At 46.0% G+C, this 26,389-nt stretch overlaps 1 pseudogene; it reads left to right on the plus strand.

Moving 5' to 3' along the window:
- The first annotated feature begins 6,915 nt into the window (after nt 1-6,915).
- On the plus strand, nt 6,916-8,121 carry LOC120879407 (annotated as a pseudogene).
- Nucleotides 8,122-26,389: the final 18,268 nt, after the last annotated feature.

The raw sequence follows: 26,389 nt of genomic DNA on the forward strand, positions 1-26,389 counted from the left end.
GGCGGTCTATAGTCCATAGGGTCGCAAAGAGTTGGTACATGACTGAAGCCACTTAGCATGCATGCACGCTCTTTGAACCAGGAAGATACATGAACTTCCCTAAGTTCCTGCAGCAAAGACACGAGAACCTGACTGGTGCTTTCCACTCCAAATACCCTTCCTTTACATAATGCAGATCCTTGACCTGCACCCACTGAGCTTCTGGGGCCAAAACAAGCCCCTGTTGTGATAAGAATCAGGAAAACAAAGCTGAACTCGCTACTCATCAGAAAATTGCAAGGGAACACACCAGAAGCCATTTCTTACCCATCAGATTAGGAAAAAAAAATTAAAGTTGTTGAGAGTGTGGGGAATTCTCATGCACTGCTGAGAGACTATAAATTTGTACTGCCACTTTGGAGGGAAATTTGGCAGGATCTATTAAAATTTTAAAAGGACATAAAAATAAAAAATGTGCATAACCTATGACCCCCGCAATTACACTTCTGAGTATCTACCCTAGAGAAATGCTTGCACATGTGCACGAAGAGCCTTGGAGGAGAATTTTCATTTCAGTGTTGTTTCTAAGAAGTAAATAGTGACATTGGAAATGGTCTCAATGGTTTCAATGTCCATCAGGTAAAAAAAAAAAGGCTAAATAAATTGTGGAGCATCTGTACTATGGAAAATTATGAAATAGGTAAAGAGCATGGGGTAGATCTATAAGTATGGCAAGAAAATATCTATAAGGCATATTGTTGAATGGAAAGTTCTGGGGAATCAATATGATGAGAAAACTGTTGCCCCTGGGATGACCAAGCGGTGAGTGCTATAGCATGCATTGCTGTCAGGATTTCAGACTCAGTGTAGCTAATCCTTCTACCAGTACTGATGCTCATTCAGTGCCAGTAATGTGACTTTTCAGCCATCGGGCAACCAGAGGCCTCTACTGCTACATTTACCAGAAAAGTGTGTTTTGAGCAACGCTCTCTTTGCCTAGGTTGGCTACTTTATATTCAAAATCTGCATAAATACATTTTATTGGTGGCACGCAGAATACAGGCCTGTGACTAGGTGCAAAGAGGCTAGAGAAACAAGTTTTCTGAGTAGGAAGACTTCAATAAGGATGAAGAATCTATAAACATATTGGGATATTGTGATTTATAATAAGAAATATGTTTTTGATCTTCCTCCCCATTTCTGGCACAGAGCTCCTAAAACCCTTGAAATTTCCTAAAGGAGAAATTGGAAAGATGTCTTTTGTTATGTAATGAGTGACTTGTGGAAAGGTGCTAAAGGCAGTTTGATCCCTGAGTGAGAAAATCCCTTGGATAAGGAAATGGTAACCCACTCCAGTATTCTTGCCTGGAGAATTCAGTGGACAGAGGAGCCTGCCCGGCTACAGTCCATGAGCTGGACATGACTGAGCACAAGGCACTTAGGTCAAATAAGGATGGAGGCAGGCTGCCCAGGGGAACCAACCAGGAGATTAAAGGGTTAGAACTTTCCTGTCCCCTGACCTCCAAAGAATAGAGAGGGGCTGAAGATTCAGTTCAATTACCAAATGACCAAACCTATATAATTTAATTTACAAACCTATATAATTTAATCAAATTCCTATATAATGAAGCCTCCATAAAAACTCTACAGGATGGTTTGGAGAGCTTCTAGGTCATGAATTTGTAGAGGTGCTGGGAGAGCGATGCACTTGGAGAGGCTGTGGAAGGATAGTGTCCTTCCCACGTACACACTTTGTCCTATGCATTTCTTCCATCTGACTGTTCCTGAGTTGTGTCCTTTAATAAGCTGGTAAATGCAAGTGAATATTCCTTTGAGTTCTGTGAACCACTCTAGCCAATCATTGGAACCTGAGGAGGGCATCATGGGAAACTCCAGTTTACAGCCAGTTAATCAGAAACACAGGTAACAGCCTGGACTTGAAAATGGCACCAAAATTGGGGCAGTTTTGTAGGACTGAGCCCTTCCTCTGTGGTATCAGATGCTCTCATCAGATTTATAGTGTCAGGATTGAATGTAGTTATTTGTTTGGTGGCATGGAATAAAAACATACATACACATCAAGGATGCTCACCCGTTACTGGGCCTCCGAACATGGCAGCAGCGTTCATTCACAGATTCAGAATGGTTTCCCCAAGAGTTCCAGGGCCTTCCTTTATGGTGACCAGATGGCTGAGAAGCTCCAAAATCACACTGTTTCAAATGCAAGCCCAATGGGGAAAAGCAAGAATGTTTTTGTTCTCACAAACCTTTTGAGGTTTGCTTTGATTGAACAGGCTAGGTCAAGCACCTGTTTCTGAATTAGTTCCAATGGGCAAAAGCATGGCCTGCTTTGATGGGCCAGGAAAGCATCATGTGCTCCACACCTGAGACAGAGATTCTCATCCAGACCTCAGGGCCTAAGGAAAGAGACTATATATTTTCCCTCAAAATATTGGGAAATGGAGAATAGTTTCTTAAAAGCAAGCAAACCAAAGAGTTCCTATCTTGTATCCTTTACAAAGGGAGGAGCATTTGGCACAAGTCCTCTAACACTTCTGTACATCTTTGTCTATTTTGTTTACTTACATCAGTATAAAGTCATGGGTTCCTACCTTGTTCAGTAGGGTATAATCTGTTACTATCATTATTTATTCTGATGTTTAAATTGTCCCAGATTTGCCCAATAAGAACTCCTTTGAGCTGCCTTTTGTACCCTTTTGATGTTGCCATCTTGCTCTGAGTCGTCTCTCATTTTCACCGTAAAAGATATTCCAGGCATGGCTCATACTTTCCCTGGCCCAGCCCTGGAATCAGTAATCGTTGGGTCTGGGATTTGATTTTACCTTACTTTCAAGTAGTAACAGCCTGTTTCTCTTTCATGGATACTGGCAGAGTACATGAGATGCCTGAGTCAGAGACAAAGGACTTTATTACTCATGACACAGGAAGTAACATGAGCATCAGCGTAGCTGAGTCCGTTTTCCTGCCCCCAAGTCCAACTGAAGCAACGTGAAATTGTCCGGATAGATGCATGGCATTTGCATTACAGCTGGAGAACACTGAGCTTAGGAAATCTACTGCTTTTATAGCAAGTACTAAGCAAGACTTCTCTTCATCCTTGAGGGAGACATTATTCATTCTGGAGATTGTTCACTGCAAACACAACTCTGAGATGGGCCTGGAAAGGAATGGTCAGGTTGGATCCATTCATCCTTAGCATACCGAGTTAAGAATATCCAGCAATGCCTATAGCAAATTATGTTTTCGAACAGCCATTTCTACACAGACCCCTTGTTCCTTTTAATGGAAAATGATGTTTAGAAATCAAGATCTGCTTGCTGGGTGTGCTCATTGTCTTGAGCTATTTTTACTCTTAGATGCTCTCAGAAGACAGAGTTGGGAATATATGTACACACACACACACACACACACACACACTTATGCTTAATTATCTGTCCTCTGCCTATCTAATCATCTGTCATCTATCTACCTTTCTTTCTCCATAAGTTCACACTGATATCTCTAATGCAATACCACAGATTGATTCCAGATTTCTGCCTTTCCGTATTTATAATGTTCTTCTCTAGTAATGAGAAACCTAAAATATTTTATTTTAGCTTATTTTCTTCATGCTCCTGCAGTCTCGTGCCTGCTGCTGCTACTCACCCTCCAATCATGTGGGCAACCTCCTGATCACTCTGGCTCTAACCTGGTGTGCTGGGGTACGTCTCCCCTCCCCTGCCACTCTGGTCAGGCTCCGATGCCCCGTGCTGGCCCACTGCCCCTGCCACTGCTTCTGAGGACGTTCTCCTGCACTCACCTGAGCCCTGAACCCCATGCCAGGCTGCTCCCACACCTCCCCTGCCTGGCGAGGCAGCCTGGGCCAGGCCACCCCCCACATGCTTCCCGATGCTGGGCAGGCTAGTCCTGCTACTGCCGCCACTCTGTAGACACCTCTCGCCTCACTCAGACTCTGGAGCTCCCCACTCTCACCTTCTGAGGATGCCTGCTGCTAGTGGCTTCTAGCCAGAATTAATCAAGGACAGAGGAAAAAGGGAGAGGAACCACTGACCATTTTTAATGGCTGCAAAAGACTATGTTTGTGGCTGTGATCTAGTGTGCTTAACCACCTCCCTATAGTATTAAATAGAGGCTATTTGTATTTTTTTTTTCTTAATTCCATTCCAGGAATCAAACTATGAACATAAATTTTTGTGCATCTTTCTCTGCATCTCTCTGATGATTTTATTAGGACAGATTCCTAGAAGGGGAATGGTTCCTGGGTCCTAGGGGAGGACTATTTATGCAGCTCCTGGTCTTTATAGCATAGCTTCAGTGTTCATCTTACAATTCATACACTCGTGAATAAATAAGCAACCATGACTCTGTCCCAGAGACTGCCTAGGATTTTCTACAGATGATAGTTGTTTCACAGCTTGATGACATCACCTCCTTTTTTACACCAAGATTGATGTGGGAAATTCTGTATAAATACTCTGCATCAACAAGGCGTTGTGTCACCAGGCCTCTTAAAGATGGGCAGCTTGCTGCAATACGGCTGGCTTAGCCTGTGTGGGACAGGCGCCTATGATTTATAAGGTCCAAACATGAAGTCTTCAGGAAAGTTGGTGAAGTACTTTACAGGTCACCTGTATTTTTCCTACCATAGATGTTTTGACTCACGGGTTTCCTTTATGTCACTCTGTCCATAGTCTAGGTATTATTAAGATGGAATAAAGAGGTTACTGTAAGAGAAACTGAGTAGGAGGGAGGGAGGGAGTTTGTGATTCTAAACTAGAAAAGAAAGAAATAACAGGTGAGGGAATTAAGTAGGACAAACATTGGCAGCCAGGCAAGCAAGTATTCATTGCATGGGGGCCACTGGCCTAGCTTTGTGCTGGGAGCTGTTAGGAAGTTCATTTGTTCATTCGCTCAATAAACACTGACCAGTGACCAACTCCATCCAGACCATGTCCTAGACTCTGGGGACCTAAGAGAAAAGACATCATCCCCACTCTAAAGGGGCTTTCAGTCTAGAAAAGGAGAAGCCAAATCAATAATGTAATATCTGCTGGATCTTTTTCTTCTCATTTTTTTTTTGTGGTTGATTTTGAGTTTCATGCCATTGTGATCAGAAAAGACGCTTGGAGTAATCTCTATACTCTTACACTGATTGAGGCTTGCTTTGTGTCCGAGTATACGGTCCATTCTAGAGCCTATTCCATGTGCACTTGTCTTCTGGAACTTCTAATCCAGCTTGGGGAAGGTTCTGTGAAGGTTTTGAACAAAGTTCTTGAAATAGAAAAAAAAAAGTATTGGTTAAGTGGCTGAGATGGGCAAAGTTTTCTCAGACAGAGGAATCTGCATTGACCAAAACACATGATCCTGTCAGCTTATCAGCAAGGACTCAGTGTGTATGTTCCACAGGTTCAGCACTGCCCTAGGAACTGAGGGGGATAAATTTCATACTCCATACTTTAGCAGGGAAGGTTGTGAGAGGATTGTCTGCATAAGATTATTAAGTGACTTCTGCATGTAGGGTAAATTCCGAGTGTCTTCCCTAAGTACGCAAGGCTTATTTGGGTAGCATTTGCTGTGTAACAAATAACCACAAATTCTCAGTGGTGTACCACGTAAGCATTTGTTGGTCTTGCTCATGCATCTGTGGGTTGGCTGGGATGTGGCAGATGTTGCCTGAGCCCAACTGGGCTTGACTCCAGGCTGTGTGTTGAGTTCCAGGTCTGTTCCATATGTCTCTGCCTTCGTAGATCACCTATTACTTAGAGCATATTCTTGATATGGTGACAGGCCAGAGTATAAGGGGGGCAGTCCTAATCTTGGAAGCACACGTCTTGCCTTGGCTCTCTTCATGTCCACTAGCATCCACAGGTCAAAGCAAGGCACATGGCTAAACCCAAAGTGTAGGGACAGGAAAGCATGCTCTGAGGACCATAGCAGAAGTAGGGTCTATAATATATCCTCTGCAGTCTGGCCCCTGTAGACCCCTCTTCTCATCTCTTCTTCTCTCTGGTACCTCTGCTGCAGCCACCCCAGACCTTTAGAGCCTCCTGGACCTGCCTTGATTTTTCACCCATGGTATCTGTACACATGCTATTCTGTGAGCCTAGAATGTTCTTCTTTGCCTGTCCACCAGGTCAGTTCTATCACTTCCTTTCTGAATAAGCAAGGCTTGGCTCTCAGGATCAGGGGTGTTCTTATTTTTCTTTCTTTTCTTCTCCATCCCTATGAGTGGTAAGGATGCTTTGGGGCCTCACTTGGTGCCTGGTTCTCTTCATGATTTCTCTCTTTTTCTCCCTCCCTCCATCTTCCCCTCTCTTTCTTCTATTTATTCTCAGTATACATTGATATGATGATTTTATTTTATCTTAAGATTTTTTGATGTGGAAATTGTTTGAGGTTTTCATTGGATTTGTTACAATATTGTTTCTGTTATATATATATACATATATATATATGTATATATATATAGGTTTTTAGTCCGTGAGACATGTGGGGTCTTAGCTCCCTGAGAAGGGATTAAAACCCTCACCCTATGCATTGGAAGGCAAAGTCTTAACCCCTGGACTGCCAGGGAAGTCCCCAGTATGATGATTTTAATATTAAGGTTTGGAGTAGGGCAAGACACCTATCCTGTGGGCCAGGGTGGCTGGGTATGGTTCATCTGGTGACAAGGACAGTTACCTGCCCACCCTCCCACCCACCCCAGAGTTGGCGTTAGGTGGGGTTGCTGGTCTGGGGGTCCTCATCCCTCAGCTGTGGACTCTGAGGCCTTGGGTGGCTCTGTGTAGCCTGGCTGGGTTTCCAGGACAGCCTGGGCCTAGGGATGGTAAGAGGTCCACATCCTGCCGATGTGGAGGTTCCAGGAGATTTCCGCTGCTGGTGCTCTGGAGCTAGCATCCCCAAGGGAGAGATAATATGTGTGAGAAAGCTTCATACACGTTCCTACAAAGGGAGCTTCCTGTGCGCCTGAAGTGAATCTTTTGCTGGAGGACTTGCTTAACCACCCTTTGGTGGGATTGGTTCAGAGCTGGTATATGCTGAGTTTTCTTGAACTTCTAGAATATGCAAATAAGAGCCCTGAAGATCCACAGGTCTTGGATAACTTTCTACAAGTCCTAAGTAAAGTCAGGAATAAACACAATGAAGTGGCTCCTACCATGGCCCAAGGCGTGACTGAGGACAAGGAGGAGTCTGGGTTTGATCCATTCATCAGCAGTAACACCCAGTATTTTCTGGACCAATTTCATACCAACTGCCTCTCTCTCCACGTGCTTATTAACCAGCACACACTTCTGTTTGGTGGTGACACCAACCCTGCCTATCTGAAACACATCGGGAATATTGATCCCACCTGCAATGTCACTAGCGTTGTGAAAGATGTGTATGGAACTGCCAAGATGCTTTGTGAGCCATATTGTCTGGTAGCTCCAGAGCTGGAGGTTGAAGAATTCAGTGCCAAAGCTCCAAACACATCTAATCAGGTAGTTTATGTGCCCTCACACCTCTTTCTCGTGCTCTTTGAGTTGTTCAAGAACTCAACGAGAACAACGGTCGAACCGTATGAAGATAGAAAAGAGGGTACCCAGCTGTTAAAACCCTGGTTACTCTTGTAAAGAACACTTATCCACTAAGATAAGTGACCGAGGTGGTGGGTTCCACTCCGAAAAATAGATTGCCGTCTTCACTACATGTATTCAACTACTCTGAGACCTAGCTGGAGTGTACCCAAGCTGGCCCGTTGGCTGGATTTGGTTATGGCTTGCCAATTTCTCGTCTGTATGCTAGATATTTCCAAGGAGATCTAAAATGCTATTCTATGGAAGGCGTGGTTACTGATGCTGTCATTTATTTGAAGGCCCTTTCAAGTGAAGCATTTGAGACTTCCGGTTTTTAACAAGTCCACATGGCGCCATTACAAGAGCACAGCTGAAGCTGACGATTGGAGCAATCCCAGCAGTGAGCCCAGGGACGCTTCCAAATACAAGGCAAAACAGACAAGATGAAGGCTAACAGAACTTTGTAAAGAACTGAATGCTTCAGTCCTCTCTGTGAAGAAAAGATGGCCTTCTGCAAGTCACCCAGAAAGAGCTCCTTTCCTCCACCAGCTCTGAATGTGGCGCTATAGATGATCCAGCGCTTGAATGCGTATTTTTCTCCATATAAGCTGGACCTTTTCCGCAGAAGTTTCCTGTAGCCACTTCATATCTGCCACTAAAGTAGTGACTTGGTCATTTTTCATAGTACATTGCTGCAGTTTGGTTGGCGCCTGTCGTAAAGGGACACAGAGCCTTATTAGCACCCATGCCCTCATACTTCCCTCTGCTTTATCATAGACTGTCTGCAGTCTCCCCAGATGTCTCACCTCCCTCCCCATTCCAGATACAGCCGATCTCTACTGCTGCTCTTTTTGACCAAATACCATGTTTGTCCCAAACCACCAACTAAGGCCTTGGGGCGTCTGGAAGTTGAAGACATCAGCTGAGCACATCTTGATATTCCGGTCCCAGGGCCCTTCCTCTCTTACACATCCCTCCTCACTCTCTGCTTTGGACTCTGGCCTTCTTCCCTCTGACCAGTTTCTCATTGTGAGCTGTAGGTACTCTCATGTTAGATCTCCCTCTTGGGTGCATTGATTTCATTTTGAAATTCATTTTTATATGTCCATTCTGTTGATTAAAGCATTCCAAAAATTGACAACAACAACAAAAAGATTTGAAGTAGAGATCAGTGGCCTTACTTTGAGTTCAGATTTTGTCTAGAGTGCTCTGCCAAAAAGAGTCATCTGAGATACTGTTTCTGAAATACTTCCTTGGTTTCTCTTCTGTTCTTGCTCCTTGGGTTTCCTCAGGGGGAGGGTGGTGATGGTGGTGGTAAAAGGAAGGATCCAGGCATTCCTAGGGTCCCCTATGGTGATACCATCAAATAGTTTCCAATTTACACCCCTCCACCCCGCACCAACCTCAGGCCCAGGGGAGGCTGCCCAGAGTGGCTTTCAATAGTTTTTGGTGAATGAATGAGTGACTGAGAGAATGGCTGGATGCATTTTCTTAAGGCAGCTTTTTGCTCGTTGTCAGGGCCTTGGTGGAGTCTACCAGCCAGGCTTCCAAAGGCAGGAGGTTGAAGGAGCAATGAGAAGACCCAGGCCTGCGCAGGCCTCCAAAGCAGCTTTTAAAGCTGCTTTCAGCAGCAGTCCCAGAATGCAGTTCCGAGGGGCAGGCATGTTTGTAAGCAGACCCAACTTTAGTAGGAACTTAGCTTTAAGCATCCTATTTGGAGAGTCTGTAGAAAATTATGGAGCTCTGGGGAACCAGCCTGGGGCCACTCACAGTCCACTTAGTGCCAAGTGTTGTCTTTAGGGGCCTCTAATTCCCTTTATAAAGAGCTTTTTTTAAAAAAAAAAAAAAAAATGGAGCCTGGATACAGTTAACATGAGTGTTGAGTGTTGAGCAGGTCAAGCATTTCCAGCCATTATGGAGAGTAAATAGAGAGATTCTACAAATGCAACAGTCAACCCAGTGGCCTAATAGGCTGCGTTTTTGTTGGTCCAAACTGTGGCTTGTTTTTGCAATTTAGTAGAGAAGAAAACTGAGGCTAGGAGAGGTAAAGTGATCGCCCCAAGGTGACACAGCTGGGATGTGGCAGAGGCAGGCACTGGATCTTATTTGTGGCCTGTGGGCTTCCCTCTTGTTGTGACTCAGTGGTTGCCCCAGGGGATGTGAGGTCTTAGTTCCCTAACCAGGGATCAAAGTATTAAAAGGTGGATTCTTAACCACTGGACCACAAGAAAGTTCAAGGAAACTGAACTCTTGAAGGCAGAGGTTGAAGGCTTTGACATTTATAGGATGTGGGGCAGGGTCAAAGCCCAAGGTCAAGTCTGCAAATAATAACAGGTATTAGAAACTCATTTTAAGGTGGTGCCAGGGTTATATGTGTGAGCTTAGAATAGAAGAGGGTGATCCAGAGCCTAGCTTGTTCAGCATTCTCCTTCCCTCTAGGCAGCCCCTTCCTGCTGCACTTAAAACACCCTCCTTGACTGTTCCATGGACAAAAATGCTCTTTGGTAAAAAAAGTTTGGAAACCAGTGATTCCAGGGAGCTGGGTGGCCACAGCCTTTTCCAACTAAGACATTAGTCAATTAAGGAGCCATGTTTACACTGGAGAAAGATGATCTTATCAGATTCACTCATCTACCTTCAGGAGAATGGAGAGCAGTGGGCATGCTGGAAGAATCAGAACTGATGCCTGTCCGGGCTGCTGCTCTTGGGCTGTGCTCAGTCGTGTCCAACTCTTCGTGACCCTCTGGACTGTAGCCCACCAGGCTCCTCTGTCCATGGGATTTTCCAGGCAAGAATACTGGAGAGGGTTGCCATTTCCTTCTCCAAGGGAATTTCCCAACCCAGGGATCAAACGCACATCTCTTGAGCCTCCTGCATTGGCAAGTGGATTCTTCACCATTACGCCACCTGGAAAGCCCATATCCAGGGCAGACAAAGCTTTTGATGGTGTCCGGCACATTGGCTGCTATTGGCTTCCCAGCTTTCACTCCCCTTTTATCTTGTTTTCACCAGTTTTCAATTGGGTGCTGTCCATGCGTATCTCTTGTAATTCAAGGGAAAGCAGCCCTAGTCCTCACTCCCAGAGGTGGACCCTGGCTTGTGCTCACAGCTCAGTACCCTAGACTTTGTGATTGGCAAGTGTCCCAGGGAAGCATTTGCTAGGGGCTTCTGAGAAGGAAGCTTCTCCCCCACTTTTTTTTTTTTGTTGTTGTTCTTTCACAGAGGCTCTCTTGGAGGAGTTCTCTTTTTTCAGTGGACTAGGCTGTCCTTGCCACCACTACTAGCAGCCACCTTGTGGCCAAGAGGGGAGGAAGCCTTGCGCGGAGGCAGCCTTGGGCAGAAGGCAGAGGGAAGAGATGGAAAGAAACAAACTTCTTGGATTCACCACTGAGCTGCTAACTAAGTTTGCTGAAACTTATCCTGCCTCTGGACTTCTCAGTTTCAGGGGCCGACATGCTCTCTTAATTCGTTAGTTTTGTATTACTTGGGAATGAGCTGTTCCTAAGTGATTTAGAGAGCTACTGCTTCCACCGTGTTCTTCTCCTTGGAAGCGTTTCCAGACCATCTTGCAGATGCAGCCTCTGAGTTATACCCCTGCACTGGGCTCAGGGGACAACATATGGGGGAGGTCATGGATCCCTGCTTGGCTGCCAAGGGCCAGCCTCTCTATCCTTCCTCTGTCACGCTCTCCTGCCATGGTCCATATATCAGACTCACACAGCAAACACGGATGATGGCAAAATCTCAGAAACTGGGGTGGGAGAAGACACCTTCTTACATTTTTCTTTTGAATAAAATATTATCTTGGTTTCTTTTCTTGGGACCTCTTTACCCATTCTGGATGAGGTCAGCCATAAGACAGAAGCCCCAGGGGCTGTAAGAATTAAATATTCAACTGAAGCTCTGCCTGGTCCTCTCCAACTCTGACAAGCTCTGATCCTATGAAAGCCGATCCAGTTATGGTAAAGGGACTCCAAGACAGTCCGCTGAGTTCCAGGCACCACACGGCTGTACTCTCCTCTGACCCATCAGAGAAGTCAATTAGTATTCCTACTTTACAGATGTGGGAACCAAGGCTCTTATAGCTTAAGATCACACAGAGACAGAGCTAGGATTTGAATTTGGCTCCTTCTGACACCAAAGCCTCTGTACTTTCCATTATACCACCTGGTGTTCCCTTGCTTTGGGGCATTTTACTCCATAAAGACGGTTACCCTACTTTGGAAAAGGTCGGCTGAAGTGACACACTGCTGCCCAATGGGAATTTTTTTTGGAGCAGTTCTTCCAGGTTTTTTTTTTTTTTTTTTTCTTTTCATGAACTCACTCAGTTCAGCCAAGGGTGCTTCAAGAGACCAATTTTCAGCCTCTGTCCCCACTGAAACCTGGAAGAACGTGGACCAGCGCCACTAGCCTTGCTGGATGGTTTTGGAAGTGGCAGAGCTCCACTGGAGTCGGCCTGTCTCTAGCTCACTGTGTACAAGCGGAGGGATGCTTGTTGTTTCAGTGGCCGCCGAGCAGAACACATGGAGAAGGCGCGGAGTGCTTGGGGGCCGAGCATCCTGAGAGGATAGGGCGTGTGCACACCACAAACCAGCTTCAAAAAGATCCATCATTCAGGGGAAAAACCCCAACCTGCCTTCATAAGCTCTCATGATCCCTGAGGAAACCCTCTGTTCTGCAAGACAGTCTGGATTTTTATTGAGTGTTCCCTGTGTTTCCAGGAGGGCATTTTGAACAGCATAGGTAACTAAAAGAATCTGGAGAAGGAGAGGTGGCCTTACTTTGACCTTGAACTTTAGCATGCTCTGCATTTCGAGAGTCACCTGGGATGCTCCTTCTCTAATGATCTCTCTGTTTCTCATCCGCTTCTGCTCCTTGGGTTCTCTCTGGGGGAGGATAGTGGTGGTAGTAAAGGCGGGATCCAAGCATTTTTGGGGCCCGGGTGGGGACACCATCAAAAATTCCCAATTCACACCATCTCAACCTCAGGCCCAGGGCAGGTCACCCAGAGTAGTTGTCAACAAGTTTTTGGTGGATGAATGAATAAATGAATGAATGAGTGGAAGGCCGGATGCATTTCCCTGATGCATCTTTCTGCTCACTGAGGGGCTCAGGTGAGCTTGCAGCCATTCTTTATTTTGGATGGGATGGTTCCTTATGCCGTATATCTACTCTTACCTGCTTTAAGCCGCAAGACTTAACAAGTTCAATGATGTAGAGGATCTCTGAATTTTTGCAAGTTTTCTTTCCCACAGTCTGGAGCTTAAGGGTCCTGTCAAGGCCTCCAACGTACGTGTCACTTCTTGCTCATCCTGTTTGATTAACACGATGTCACTGATATAATGATATCTGCCATGTTCGTCGTTGATAAGTGGGATGCTCTGCAGAGTGTCTAGGTCCCTTTGGACTGTTTTATGAAAAAGGATGAGAGAGTTAATATGGCCCTAGAGTAAGACTGTAAATTTCTACTGTTGACTGTTCCGTGGGAATGCAGTCTGCTCTTGGTGCTCTTTCTTGACAGGGAGAGAAGAGAATACATTTACCGGCGCCGGGTTGTACACTGTGAATCAGAACTGTGTTAGTCTTCTCTAGCAAAGATACCACACCTGGGCCAGCAACTATGGTAGCTACTTCTTGATTGAGTTTGGTCCACTGTCATCCTCTAGAGTCTATCTGGTTTCTGTAGGAGTGGGGTCAGATTGGTAAATTAAATGGAAGTATTTTGGGGACCATCATGCCTGCTTTTTTAGGTCATTAAGGGTGTCTTCTGAAAGACTGTGCTTGAGATGTAATATTGTTTGTGATTTCATATTTTGGCAAAGGGATGGGGGCAGTTTTAGTGGATTTCTCCTCTAGGATGGCGCCACACATTAAGGAGCCAGTGTGGGTATCCACCTAACTGCGATGAGTATCCATTCCACTTAACACTTGAGGACCAGGAAGATGACCACTAGGTGGGTTCACCGTGGACCTGACCTGGACCGGGCCTCCTCTGGTGACCTGGCTCCCTTCTGCCCCCCACTCTCACTGGGGACTCTGATGCGGCTGCAGCTCCGATCTGGTGTCTCATGGTCTTTGGAATGTCTGGCTATTTTACTGAGTCAATGGCTACAGTTCCCTTTGGGGAATGGTTGGGGAATTCATTACTTCTGTGCTTGCTGCCACGGGCCTGGGTCCTTCCTCCTGAGGATGAGGACTCTCCTCTAGTTGACAGCTTTCAGGTCTGAATACTGGGCAGTAGCTTGTGACTTTTTATTGATGTAGCTTCCCTCGGTTTCCTGATCAATCATCCTTAATTTCTTTTAAGTATATAGTCTGAGAAATATCCTTTTAGGGATCCATCTGTTTTGCCCCTGGGGCACTGTATTCTATTTTCCATTTTCCTGAGATCTCTGGAGGCCGGCCCCCATGGCTGCCACCCCATCCTGCCACTCATTACTATGTTGCTCCAACCTGGCTTCTATGGGTTTAGCACCACAACCTGGCCTTGATTACTTTTTGTGAACCACTTGCTCTCATAGAGCCCTACAACAGAGTCTCCTCCCATCAGCCCTGGCCCTGGGGAGAACAGCCACCCTGAACTTCAAGGATACTGTGCTCCCTGTTGCCAGTACATTACCTCTCGCACCAGTAGACGCACCCTCTAGGCTCACCCGCAGAAGAGACTGGAGAACATACCCAGCCCATGTCTCCAAGACCTTTGATCCCCTGTCCCGCCATCTATGATGGCAGCTCTAGCACTTCTACTTTGCTAAGAGCCAGCCGTTCTAAAAGCAGCTGAGCAGCACCTTTAGTGCTTCCTCCTGGGGTCCTTGCCAGAGTGTCAGATCCTGTGTATGAAGGGCATGTGGCCATGTTGATAAACTCTCCCCTTTTCAATTATATCCTGTCCCCTTCATCCAGTGTGTGATCCCTTCTTGCCCATGTTGGCTCCTTCAGAACATAGTCCCTTTCTACCCTTAGTAGGAACCTGTAGAGAGAGGGAAGCAGGACTGGATGGATGGAAAGATGATCTTTGATGCATGTGCAAAAGAGGATTCAGCTGATCCCTCTGGGGACTCTGAAGCTGAGATGGCCCTTCAGAGGCATCCTGAATTGAGGCAGGGGTGTTGGGCCTTGGCAGCCCCGCATCTACCAACCATTTAATGTGGGCTTCTGTGCAGAGGGGGTGTAACTGGATGAGACAGTCTCCTTTAGCTGAATGTAGTAAAGAAAAACATATTCTGATATTTTTTATAAAAGGCAAAGAAGACTTTCAAGACTATTGCAATAGGAGAGAGATCAGGCTTAGCTCTGAATATAAGGACAAATGAGGGTTTATAGCCCAGGGGAAGGTAAGGAGGTTAGTAGATGGAAAGTGACTGAGAGGAGACATCAAGGGTAAGAAGATTCTTGCTAAACTGGCCTCGAAGGATTCTTCCTAAAGCAGGCCAAAGACTTATATACACCAAAGTGAAGGATGAGGAACTTGAGCAGATATCAAGGGTGATCAGATATTGAGTGCCGGGTTGGGGGGCAGATTCTTGCTAACTGATTTAGCAGGATTATTGCTGAGGCTAGACTCAGCATGGATGTACATGGAGGCCCAAAGCTTAGGTCTAGTCTAGAGGGGGGTTTAGGGGAGCTAATTAAAGTTTGGTCAAAAAGAGTCTTTGTCAAGGGAAACTCCCAGGGTGGGTCTCAGTTGTGAGCCATCAGCAAGTATAGGAGTGAGTGCCTTGGTGTTGCAGATAGCATCAGATCTACCAATGTCTGATGCTGAGGTTCTCCTTACCTGTTGACTGACTGTCAAGAAATATGCAGGGAGGCTGACCTGTTTTGAGGACAAGCGTCATTTTCTGGGCTTCACTTTCCCCTAATAAGTGCTACCTGAGTAGATCCAAGCAGAGGACTATTAGGCTGAAGGGAGAGGAAATGGGGTTATTGGAATGATTGGAGCCAGACTAGAAACTTATTTACTTAAGCCAACTTCCTTTTACACTTCTTGGGCTATTCAAGCTAATGAATAAATTGAGCTGATTGATGTCTGAGCCTCTCCCCTGACTGGGCAGCCAACATAATTGACCATCTGGAACAGGTCATGCCAGTGGAGGGTGTCTCTTGCCAAGTGCTCTGATGCAAGGAGCCAGAGGGGACAAATACATTTGGGAAAGGGCTGAGGGTCAGGTAGAAGGGTACAAGTGGATCTCAAAGCGTCATTAAAGCAAATGGAACCTAATTTTTCTCTGGGGCTTTCCAGTTTCATGGTGCAAATGCGTTCAACTTTTATAGACTTTTATTACAGTCACACAGTGTAGGACATTGGGCTCCTCAATGTCTCGCTGTTTATTTCTGGGAATCCCCTGGGGTGTCTTGTGTGAACACACAAGCAGTTCTTTTAGATGATTCTTTTGTTCCTTTAGTAGTATTTGTTGTCCCCAAATCCTACTCGAGCAAGTGCATGGCCAGCATCAGTGCCACTGATGAACTCTGTGAGATCAAGCTGTTTGCATGATGACCTAGCGTCCTGTGAGCTCCCATAGCCAAAGACCTTCCAGGGGCTGATCCAGTCAATGTTCCGGGGGTTCACTCTGTGCTTGGGCCAGGATGAGTTCCAGGCAGAGTGTGGAGGGTGTGTTCTGAGAAAAAAAAGGTTTCTTACTGTTATGAGAGGGCCATAGGGAGCCAGGCTCTCTTCTTCTCCCAGCAAACCTTGTGAGGCTATGATAGCTTTGCCTGCCACTGACAGTCTTCTCATAGACACAGGGGAGCCAGCCTGGGCATGAAGTTGACACTGTGGATGGTGGATGGAAAGACTGAAAGACCCCAAGTCCTTGATGATATGTTGAGTCACTGAATCAGTTGAACTTGAAATACCCACCCCACACCCTCCACAACACTTTCTCTTATTTGTTCTTGTTGTTCAGTTGTTAAGTTGAGTCCAAGTCTTTGTGACCTTATGGACGGTGGCTCACCAGGCTCCTCTGTCCTTCACTATTTCCTGGATTTGCTCAAACTCACATCCATTGAGTTGTGGATGCTATCTAACCATCTCATTCTGTGTCGTCTCCTTCTCCTTCTGCTTTAATCTTTCCCAGCATCATGGTCTTTTCCAGTGAGTTGGTTCTTCCCATCAGGTGGCCAGAGTATTGGGGCCGTATCAGGTTCAGCATCAGTCCTTCCAGTGAGTACTCAGAGTTGATCTCCTTTAGAATTGACTGGTTGGATAACCTTACAGTCCCGGAGGCTCCAAGAGTTTTCTCCAGCACCACAGTTTGAAAGCATCAATTCTTCGGTGCTCAGCCTTCTTTATGGTCCAGCTCACATCCATACATGACTACTAGAAAAACCACAGCCTTGACTGTAGAGACCTTGGTTGGCAAAGTGATGTCTCTGCTTTTTAGTACTTTGACTAGGTTTGTCATAACTTACCTTACAAGGAGCAAGCTCTTATATGAACGGATAAAATGACTATCTCAAGCTGATTTGAATTGGGTTTTCTTTTATTTGCTCTCTGAAGCATTTGACATATACACCTAGCTCTTTTTGGCTTCTGTCTTTAGCTTCTCTCTTGAAAGGAAACAGATTCAAACCCCTGAGCCTTGATTCTTTGCTCTTTACAAAAACCTCCCCTCTCTCGCAGCTATCCACACCCAGTTGACCCTGTGGTCACCCTAGCACGCTCGGTCCCAGCTCAGTCTCCCAGCTGGGGCTCCCCAAGTAAGGAGAACCTGGGGCAGAAACTGGGAGCCAGATGCGGCCCCAATGACTGAAAAGTCCAGGGGGTGGAGAGTGGGTATTCAAAACAAAAAATTCTAGAATCAGACCTTGGGTTTCAAATCCCAACTTCGCCACTGTGAGACCAGGGGAAAAGTCATTTTATTTCTCTGTGCCTCAATTTTAAATTGAGTTTGATCATAGCAGTTATCTTGAAATTTGGTGAGGATTATGTAGGATAATGTATACAAAGTGCTTAGAACAGGGCTTGGTGTATGGTCAGTGCTTAATACACCTTACGCATCGTTGGCTATTCTAATGGGTAAGCTGGTGTGATCTGGGTGTGCAGCAAGCAAGGAAGGTATATAATATGCCCTGGGCAGCTGGAATAAGTATCTGAGTTGAGTCTGCTTAAAAGGCCAGAGAAGGAATGGACAGTTGGGTTCCTCTTCAGTCAAATTCTTTGCTGGCTTCATCTTACCTCACACATGGAATCCAAACAGCTCAGTGGTAGTGATGGGTGGGGCAGGAGGGGAGGGTAAGTTGTTGGTTGGCATTTCTAAGACTATACCCCTTCATTCTTCTGTGTGAGGAATTATTCTGGATTTGAGTGTTCCAAGGGCTTCAGAAGGTGGCTTACCACAGCTTTAAATTTTTTCCTTTCATCTTCACTGGCCCCTGTTGCATCTTTATTGGGTTTATAAATTCTTTTTTCCCGTTTCTTTTAAAAATCACTGTTTATTTGTAGAGCCACCAGTTCTAAAACTTGTGCAATATCTTAAATGTCATTTTTGCCCTGGTCTGCTCATAATGCATGAGCTAGTGCCTCTTACATAATGAACTTTGAAAGTAATGATTCCCAGCAAGCATTTAGCATGGGCAGTCCTTACATAATGTGGAAAGCATACAACTCCCATCATCAAGCTGATCTAGTCTTTTACAGTTGAGAAGGTAGGGGCCACCGATAGATCTTGCCAATAGGACTGATTAATTTGAATTAATTAATTAATTTCAATTAATTAATTCAGGCTGTCTGCCAAGGGCCTTAAGGTGACCTGATACAACCGAGTCTGCTGGTCAGTGTGGTGAACGAACGAGCCAGATTCAGTCCTCAACTGGGTCATCTCACTGAGAAGACCGTCTTTGTTTATTTTCTCTTTCCACTGTATTGGCCAATGGAGTTGGGTTAATTGGCCTGTTGTTTTGGCATCGGGTACAGACACAGTTACAGTCAAATCATGGGCCAATTCAGTGGGGAAAACATCTGTCAAGCTTGCTGTTCCTCTAGCTGATCTGGAAGCCCTGTGGAGACACAAGTGTAGTGAAGATCAGATGAGAAGTGTACGCCCAAGGAATGGTGGATAGATGCACTGTTTACCTTTTCGCACTCTGTGTCATGTTTGTGGCCTGACACCCACTCTTCCTGCATGACGCCTCAATTTTGCTAATCCATTCCGGATGACTGACTGGTTGGTTACCTGGTTGATAGGAGAGGCCTTGCTGAGGGTTGGGAAGTGCTCTAGAATCAGAGGGATGTTGGCTTGTACCTTGGCTCCTCTGCTCATTACTTGTGTGACCTTTGCCAGCCGATTTCCCTTTCTGAGCCTCAGTTGCCTCATCTGTAACATGGGAGCAATACCTGCCCTGGAGGTCATTGCCACGAGGTGTGAGGACCACCTAACCCTCCTGGGTTGTCCAAGATTGAAGGAGTTCCTGAGATGTAGGGCTTTTAGTTTTTTTATTAAAATTCTTTTTGGCTGTGCTGGGTCTCCGTTGCTTTGTGGGGGCTTTCTCTAGTTGCTGTGAGCAGGGACTACTTGTTGCTGCAGTGTGTGGCCTTCTTACTGCAGGGACTTCTCTTGTTGCGGAGCTTGAGCTTTAGGCTCACAGGCTTCAGCAGTTTCGGCTCCTGGGCTCTGGAGGATGGGCTCAGTGGCTGTGGCCCATGGCCTTAGTTGCTCTGTGGCATGTGGGATCTTCTTGGATCAAACCTGTGTTCCCTGCACTGGCAGGCAGATTCTTAACTGCTGGATCACTAGGGAACTACCAGGACTTTCAGTTTTAAACCTGGGACATTCTTGGCAAAACCATGAGCTGGTCACTAGGTGGTGAGGACCAAATGGGACAGGGCCTGCAGGTATTTAAGACATGTGGAAAATATTTCCTGAAGGTTGAATATATTATTTTCTGTTGAGTTTTTAACCAAGTACCTGTTGACTGGGGCTAGTAAAAAAGGGGTGTTCCTTTCTCCAAGACACCATGAGTTCCCCTAGCATAGAACAGGCCACTCTCCTCTCCCACATGTGGCACTTTCCCCTCAATTCTTCATCCACGTGAGACGAAGCTGACAGGCATATCAATCAGTCAGTCAAACAAAGAGTCACTTGAAGGGTCCAACTGCTCCTCATGGTCCAGAGCGCACTTAACACCTTAAAGCCAGAGGCTGCACTCTGTGTCTTGCCCCATTACCAGTTAGTTGCGTGATCTGGACAGCAGTACTTTCCTTCTGTGAGCCTGTTTCTTCAAAGGGAGAGCACGATACAGCTGCCTCCCAGGGCTCTCATGAGCCTTGTACGAAATCATGCGTGTGGAAGGGCTTTCTGAGCTGCAAGTTGTCGTTCAGATATGAGGGCTTTTACGAGGGCCCTAACTCGGCAGCATTCACTTAGCCTCAGGAAAGAAGGAGCAACAGAGTCTTGGATTTGGCACTTCAGGCCCAGAATTCAACAGTTTGCCACACTTCCACTGGGTACCCTCAGGGCACTGGGCCCCAGCTACATGATGAATGAACTGGTTTTGCCCTCAGTAGCTCAAGTTCTATAAATTGGTAAGTTCAAGGTCATGTGTTGAACTAAGAGAGGAGCTGGGTCTGGGCTTTGCGGGAAACCCAAGGAGATGGAACTCTGGTCTGGGTGCAACAGAGCCCCTGAAGAGAGAGGCCGACAGCCTGGCCTGAGAGGTCAGAGAAGGACGAGATGTCGGAGCTCAGGAGTGAAGGAAGTGGGTTCCAGGCAGAAGGAAGAGCTTGAGCCAACGTGGGGGTAAAGAGCATGTGCAGGGAACTCTGAGCGTTTCTGTGTCATGGGATGTCACTTCTGAAATAAGAGCGTGATAGAAAGGAAGGGGGATGGGACCAGCCTGGTAGATCCTCCTGTTCAGTGTTACTCTGGACTCTTTGTTGTAAGAGGCAAGAAAGAGGGTTTGTTGAAGGATTCTGGGGACTTGAGGGCAGAGGTAAAGGAAACCCAGACTTGACAATTCCTGGTCTCTCTTTCACGCTTTCCCTGCCTCAGTTACATGCTTCCCCACCACAGGAGGCCAACATAACAAGAAGCATGGTCATCAGCAGCCCAGAGCCACATCCTTCCAAGTCTTTCCCCCCAATCCAAGACTCTTCCCTCCCACTTCCAGTAGAAAAATCCTAGGAGAGGGCTCTGACTGACTGTGCTCCAGCCACGTGCTGTTCTCTGGACTGGTCACTGCAGCCAAGCCCACAGGACATTGGGACTGGACGTGTAGTTGTGTGCTCACCCTTAATGTTCACTCTGCTCCGTGTGGAAACAGGACAAAGAGATGTTGAGCAAGTAATGGTAAAAAATGCAATTCATCTCCGTTATTTGAGATTTCATATTTGCAAATTTACTTACTCAAAATTTATTTGCAACCTCAAAATTAATACTCACAGTGCTTCTGTGGCATTTATGGACATGTAGAGAGCAATGAAAAATGGGAGTCGTCCACTGGTCACATTCACGGCTGAGAACTAATAAGGCAGCATGCCTTGTGCTTTCAGCTCTCAGACTATAGTATCCTTTCTTTGGTCTGTTTAGTGCCATATTAGTCCCATTTTGAGGGCTTCCCTGGTGGCTCAGATGGTAAAGAAACGGCCTGCAATGCAGGAGACCTGGGTTCAATCCCTGGGTCAGGAAGATCCCCTGGAGAAGGGAATGGCTGCGCACTCCAGTATTCATGCCTAGAGAATTCCACAGAGGAGCCTGGTGGGCTACACTCCATAGGGTCACAAAGAGTTGGATACGAGTGAATGATTTTGACTTCACTTTTTGGAGGGGGCTCCAAAATCACTGCAGATGGTGACTGCAGCCAAGAAATTAAAAGACACTTGCTCCTTGGAAGAAAAGCTATGACCAACCTAGACAGCATATTAAAAAGCAGAGACATTAGTCTTGTCAAAGCTATGGTTTTTCCAGTAATCATGTATGCATGTGACAGTTGGACCATAAGAAAGCTGACTGCCAAAGAATTGATGCTTTTGAACTGTGGTGTTGGAGAAGACTCTCAAGAGTCCCTTGGACTGGAAGGAGATCAAACCAGTCAATCCTAAAGGAAATCAGTCCTGAAAATTCACTGGAGGGACTGATGTTGAAGCTGAAACTCCAATACTTTGGCCACCTGATGCGAAGAACTGACTTCTTGGAAAAGACCCTGATGCTGGGAAAGATTGAGGGCAGGAGGAGAATGGGACGACAGAGGATGAAATGGTTGGATGGCATCACCAACTCAATGGACAAGAGTTTGAGCAAGCTCCAGGAGTTGGTGATGGACAGGGAGACCTGGTGTGCTGCAGTCTATGGGTCACAAAGAGTCAGACACAACTGAGCGACTTTGACTTCACGTTCACTTGTCCCATTTTTGATGGCGAATTTTCTATTTCAAATGGCCCCCAAGCATTGTCCTGTAGTGCCATTTACTTTTCCTAGCTCCAGAAGGGTGATCACATCCTGTGTCTTATGCAGAAAATATTTGCATTGGAAAAGCTTATTGAGGCATGAGTTATGGTCCTGTGGTTCAATGTTAATGATGAATCAGCAATATATGTTAAATATATATTACAATTAAAGAGAAAAACATACAACAAAGTTATTTATTTATTGGTTAACAATAGCGATGATGACAACAAAAAGCTTGTAAAACTTTAAATTTGTATTTCCTGTATGAGCAATGGTTCTGTGTTAGCTACTTGACTGTTGGTGGTGAGTACAGAACAGGATTTCTGTGAATAACAAGAATGGACTGCGCCCATACAGGAGTTTAAGCTTTATTCTGGAAGCAGTAGGGAGCCATTGAAGGTTTTAGATAAGAGAGAGACAGATAGGATTTTTTGAAAGAATCTCTCTGGCTTCTCGGTGGAGACTGATTAGAGGAATGAAGACTGAAGGCAGGAAGAATAGTTAGAAGGTGGTTATAGACTCTAAGTGAGAGATGATGCGGCCCAACCCAGGAGATAATATGGAGGATTTGAGAAAGCGGTGGATTTGAGAGTGGTATTTAATGGGTCAGTTTAAGAATGAGAACAAGAATGAGAACTCACTGATGTTGGAGGCAAGGAAGGAGAACCTCGAACATCCCAGTGCTTTTAAAATGCCTACATCTGATTTTTTAAAACCTGAAAGCTATGTCTCATTGGTCTGAACCACGTATTCCTTCTGTGAGAGGTGGTGGGGACTTTCAGCATCGTGGGGGAAGCTGAGCAGCTGTATGGCCGCTGTTTGGGGACAGGCACACGCTCCCCCAGCGCCTTCTCTGTAAATTGCATGCAGGCCCAGCTGTGTTTTCTCTGCCTCCTTACATCATCACCAGTCATAAAAGCCCTACCGGGGGAATTGTGCTGACGATCTGGGCTGGGATGTGTGAGACAAAGGAGTCCAGGGGGCTGATTTCAGAGTTTGCAAAGTTCAGATTCCTGCTGGTTGGGAGAGGAGGCAGGTTGGAGCTGACACGCGCTGTGTTTGACAGTCGTCTACGGTTGCTCTCCAGGTCAGTAATTTCCTGGCTTTAAGCAAGTCTGACTGTTTAGTTCAACCCTGGTCTCCTCACACAGCTGGTGCGCCCTGGCAAGGTGCCCCGGCTGGGGTGAAGCACCTCTCTGCCCCTCCCCATGCTCCTTCAAAAACCTCGAGGTCCCTACTCCCAGCTGCCAGATGACCTGCACCCCCGGCCTTTGGAGTCCTGTTCAGCGCCTTCCTCCAGCTTTGCTGTCTGCTCTTGGCCTTCTGGGTGACCTGTTGGAGTATTTCACCTCAGGCACCCTGCAGTCTTGTGTCTACATATCTTGGATCTCTCCCTGCAGAGTAAAGAGCTCTCTGATGAGTATGAAAGGACCCAGTTCTGCTCTGTTCAGACATGGGATGCTTGTGTGGTCCGACTCTGCCAGTGGTAGCATTAATCCACATCCTTAATTTAAGGGGAAATGTTCATCTGTTGACTTGGATTCCATCATGTATTCGTTTAGAACATATAAATGTAAGAAGCTTTACAGTGTGTCCAGTCTCAACAGTAACTCGTGTTTTATTCACTGTGCGCCGTTCCCTGTGCTCAGTGCCCTCACTTGATTTCTCTACTCTAATCCCCACCACCGCGTTATTAGATGACTTCTGTTCTCATCTCCATTGTATGGCTAAGAAAATGAGGCACAGAGAGGTCAGGGGAGGTGTCCTCAGTCCTATTGCTTGGGAATGGCTGAGTCGGGATGTCAGTCCAGGCTAGTGGATCTTAGTGCTTCTATCCTCACTGTGCCATTAGATACATTCTCATTGCTGATGGACAGTTTCCCCGGCCCTTTCCCTTGTGTGCTTCTCAAGTGCATCAGTGTTTGACCCAGTCAGGGTGCAAGAAAATCCAGTAATTCCCCGGGCCCATTGCCCACTTGGAGTTATAGGTTCTTTAGTCTTTGGGGTTTAGGAACTCAATGGGAGTGCTGATTCACTGCCCCCAACATGCAATTTTTTTTTTAACTGAAATGTAATTGATTTACAATGTTCTGTTAGTTTCAGGCGTGCAGTTTCAGGCGTGCAGCAAAGTGATTCAGTTACACAGGCGTATGTGTGTGCGTGTGTGTGCTTAGTAACTCAGTAGTGTCTGACTCTGTGAACCCATGGGCTGTAACCACCAGGCTCGTCTGTTCATGGGATTCTTCAGGCAAGAATACTGGAGTGGGTTGCCATTTCCTTCTCCAGGGAATCTTCCCAACCCAGGGGTTGAACTCAGGTCTCCGGCATTGCATCTGGATTATTTACCTTCTGAACCACCAGGGAAGCTGTATACCCACATATATATCTATTGTTTTCTAGATTCTTTTCTCTTAGAGGTTATCATCAAATATTGAGTGTAGTTCCCTGTGCTGTGCAGTAAGTCCTATCTATTTTATATATAGTAGTGTATACATGTCGGAGAAGGCAACGGCAACCCACTCCAGTACTCTTGCCTGGAAAATCCCATGGATGGAGGAGCCTGGTAGGCTGCAGTCCATGGGGTCGCTTAGAGTCAGACATGACTGAGCGACTTCACTGTCACTTTTCACTTTCATGCATTGGAGAGGGAAATGGCAACCCACTCCAGTGTTCTTGCCTGGAGAATCCCAGGGACGGGGGAGCCTGGTGGGCTGCCGTCTACGGGGTCGCACAGAGTCGGACACGACTGAAGGGACTTAGCAGTAGCTGTGTATACATGTACTTTTTAAAATTAATTTTTATTGGAGTGTCATTGCTTTACAGCGTTGTATTCGTTTCTGCTGTACAGCAAAGTGGATCAGCCGTATATCTCTTTTTAAATTTCCATCCCATTTTAAGCCACTGTATTTTTTTAAATCAATTTTTATTGGAGTACAGTTGCTTTATACTTTTTGTATTATTTTATTAAGGACATTCTCTTTACACAAGTGTTACATGACTCCTCTCTCATTGTAAACATTTCAAGCATATTCTGAAGAGAATATGAAAGCCCCCCTCTCATCTCTTTTATCCCCCACCAACTCCTTTCCCAGTGGTGGTCACTGTTAATAGTTTACTATCCTTTCTCCTGGTCCACCATCTGTGCGTTTTCATGTACATACCTTTGCTCCCTGCACAACACCCTTTTAAGTAAGTGGGCTCACCTTATCTCTGTTGTTTTACAACTCTATTTTTCTCACTAGGTAGGTGTACCTTAGAGGTCTTTCCACAAGAATCTCTGTCATTCTCTCTGATTTACTGGAATGGCTAGATAGTATTCCACTTTGGATTTACCATGATTTTAATTAACCCACTTGACTGAACACTTTCTAAGCAATGCTGATCATTTGAAAAAGTTAATTATTCATAGTTACTGGGTAGTAAAAAAATGTATAAAAAAGTCTCCATGGGGAGAGGGTTGTCAAGGGCAGAATGGTAATTAGAGGTTAGGGAAAGCCAGGAGGTGTGGGGTGTCCTGTCTCCTTCACCCCACCCCCCAGCAGGCTTTGACTCAGAGCATCACCTGTCTGTATCAGTGCCTCGCTCAGCTCCCCAGCAGGCTGTGGGCTCTGCTCTCTTCTCTAATTTCAGCATTTCCCTCTGAGTGACGACACACCCTGACTCCATCTGGGCCGTGATCATATATCCCCAGCGTCTCTCCCCCCAGCACCCAACAGAGGTTCGGAGACAGGTTCCCTGGGTGCTAGGACCCTCTTGGCAGTGCCAAGCGTGGCAGGGACAGAGCTGGTTAAAATGTCTCCTCGGAGGCGCCAGAAAGTCAGTCTGTAGCAACTCAGATTCCATGCAGGCATCTCACCCAGCTTTACTCAGTGAAACCCAAACACCCACTTTTGTTGAGACTCTGACGAGCCCTGGAAACCACCGAGGGCCTGGCTCGCCTCGGCACACGTCTGAAATATGTCAGGCAGGTGTTTCCAAAGAACTTATGCTACAGGAAAATAGATCCTGATGTAATCTGCCTAATTTGGCTTTTGCCTGACTTTCAAGAGAAACTGGCTATTTGTAATGGAAACAGTTCTCGGGCCACTTCAGACAGGGCTTTGTAATGTGAGCTGGTAAAACCCTGCAGGTGCTACGGGGGCCCCTGTTTTCATTTTACATCTCAAGTTTGTTTACTTTAATGTGTTTCTCTGGGAGGACAGAGGAAAAAAAGGGGACCTGAAAGGGGTTTAACAAGTCATTTTTCATTTCAAAAAAAGGAATGGTTTTGTATTAAGAAAATCAGCATCAAGAAGGCCTCGGGGAGTCCTGCAGGCAACAGGAAGTGCACATGGCCTAGGGGATATGTTTCCTGAGACTAATTCCCCAAAGACGCGTGTTCAGGAGCCGGCATACCTGGGGCCCTTGGCAGAGGCATCAATTAGAAAGTGGGAAGCAGTGTTTTCCTTG

This window comes from Oryx dammah, unplaced genomic scaffold (genome assembly GCF_014754425.2).
Source record: "Oryx dammah isolate SB20612 unplaced genomic scaffold, SCBI_Odam_1.1 HiC_scaffold_20, whole genome shotgun sequence".
NCBI classification, from domain to species: Eukaryota; Metazoa; Chordata; class Mammalia; order Artiodactyla; family Bovidae; genus Oryx; species Oryx dammah.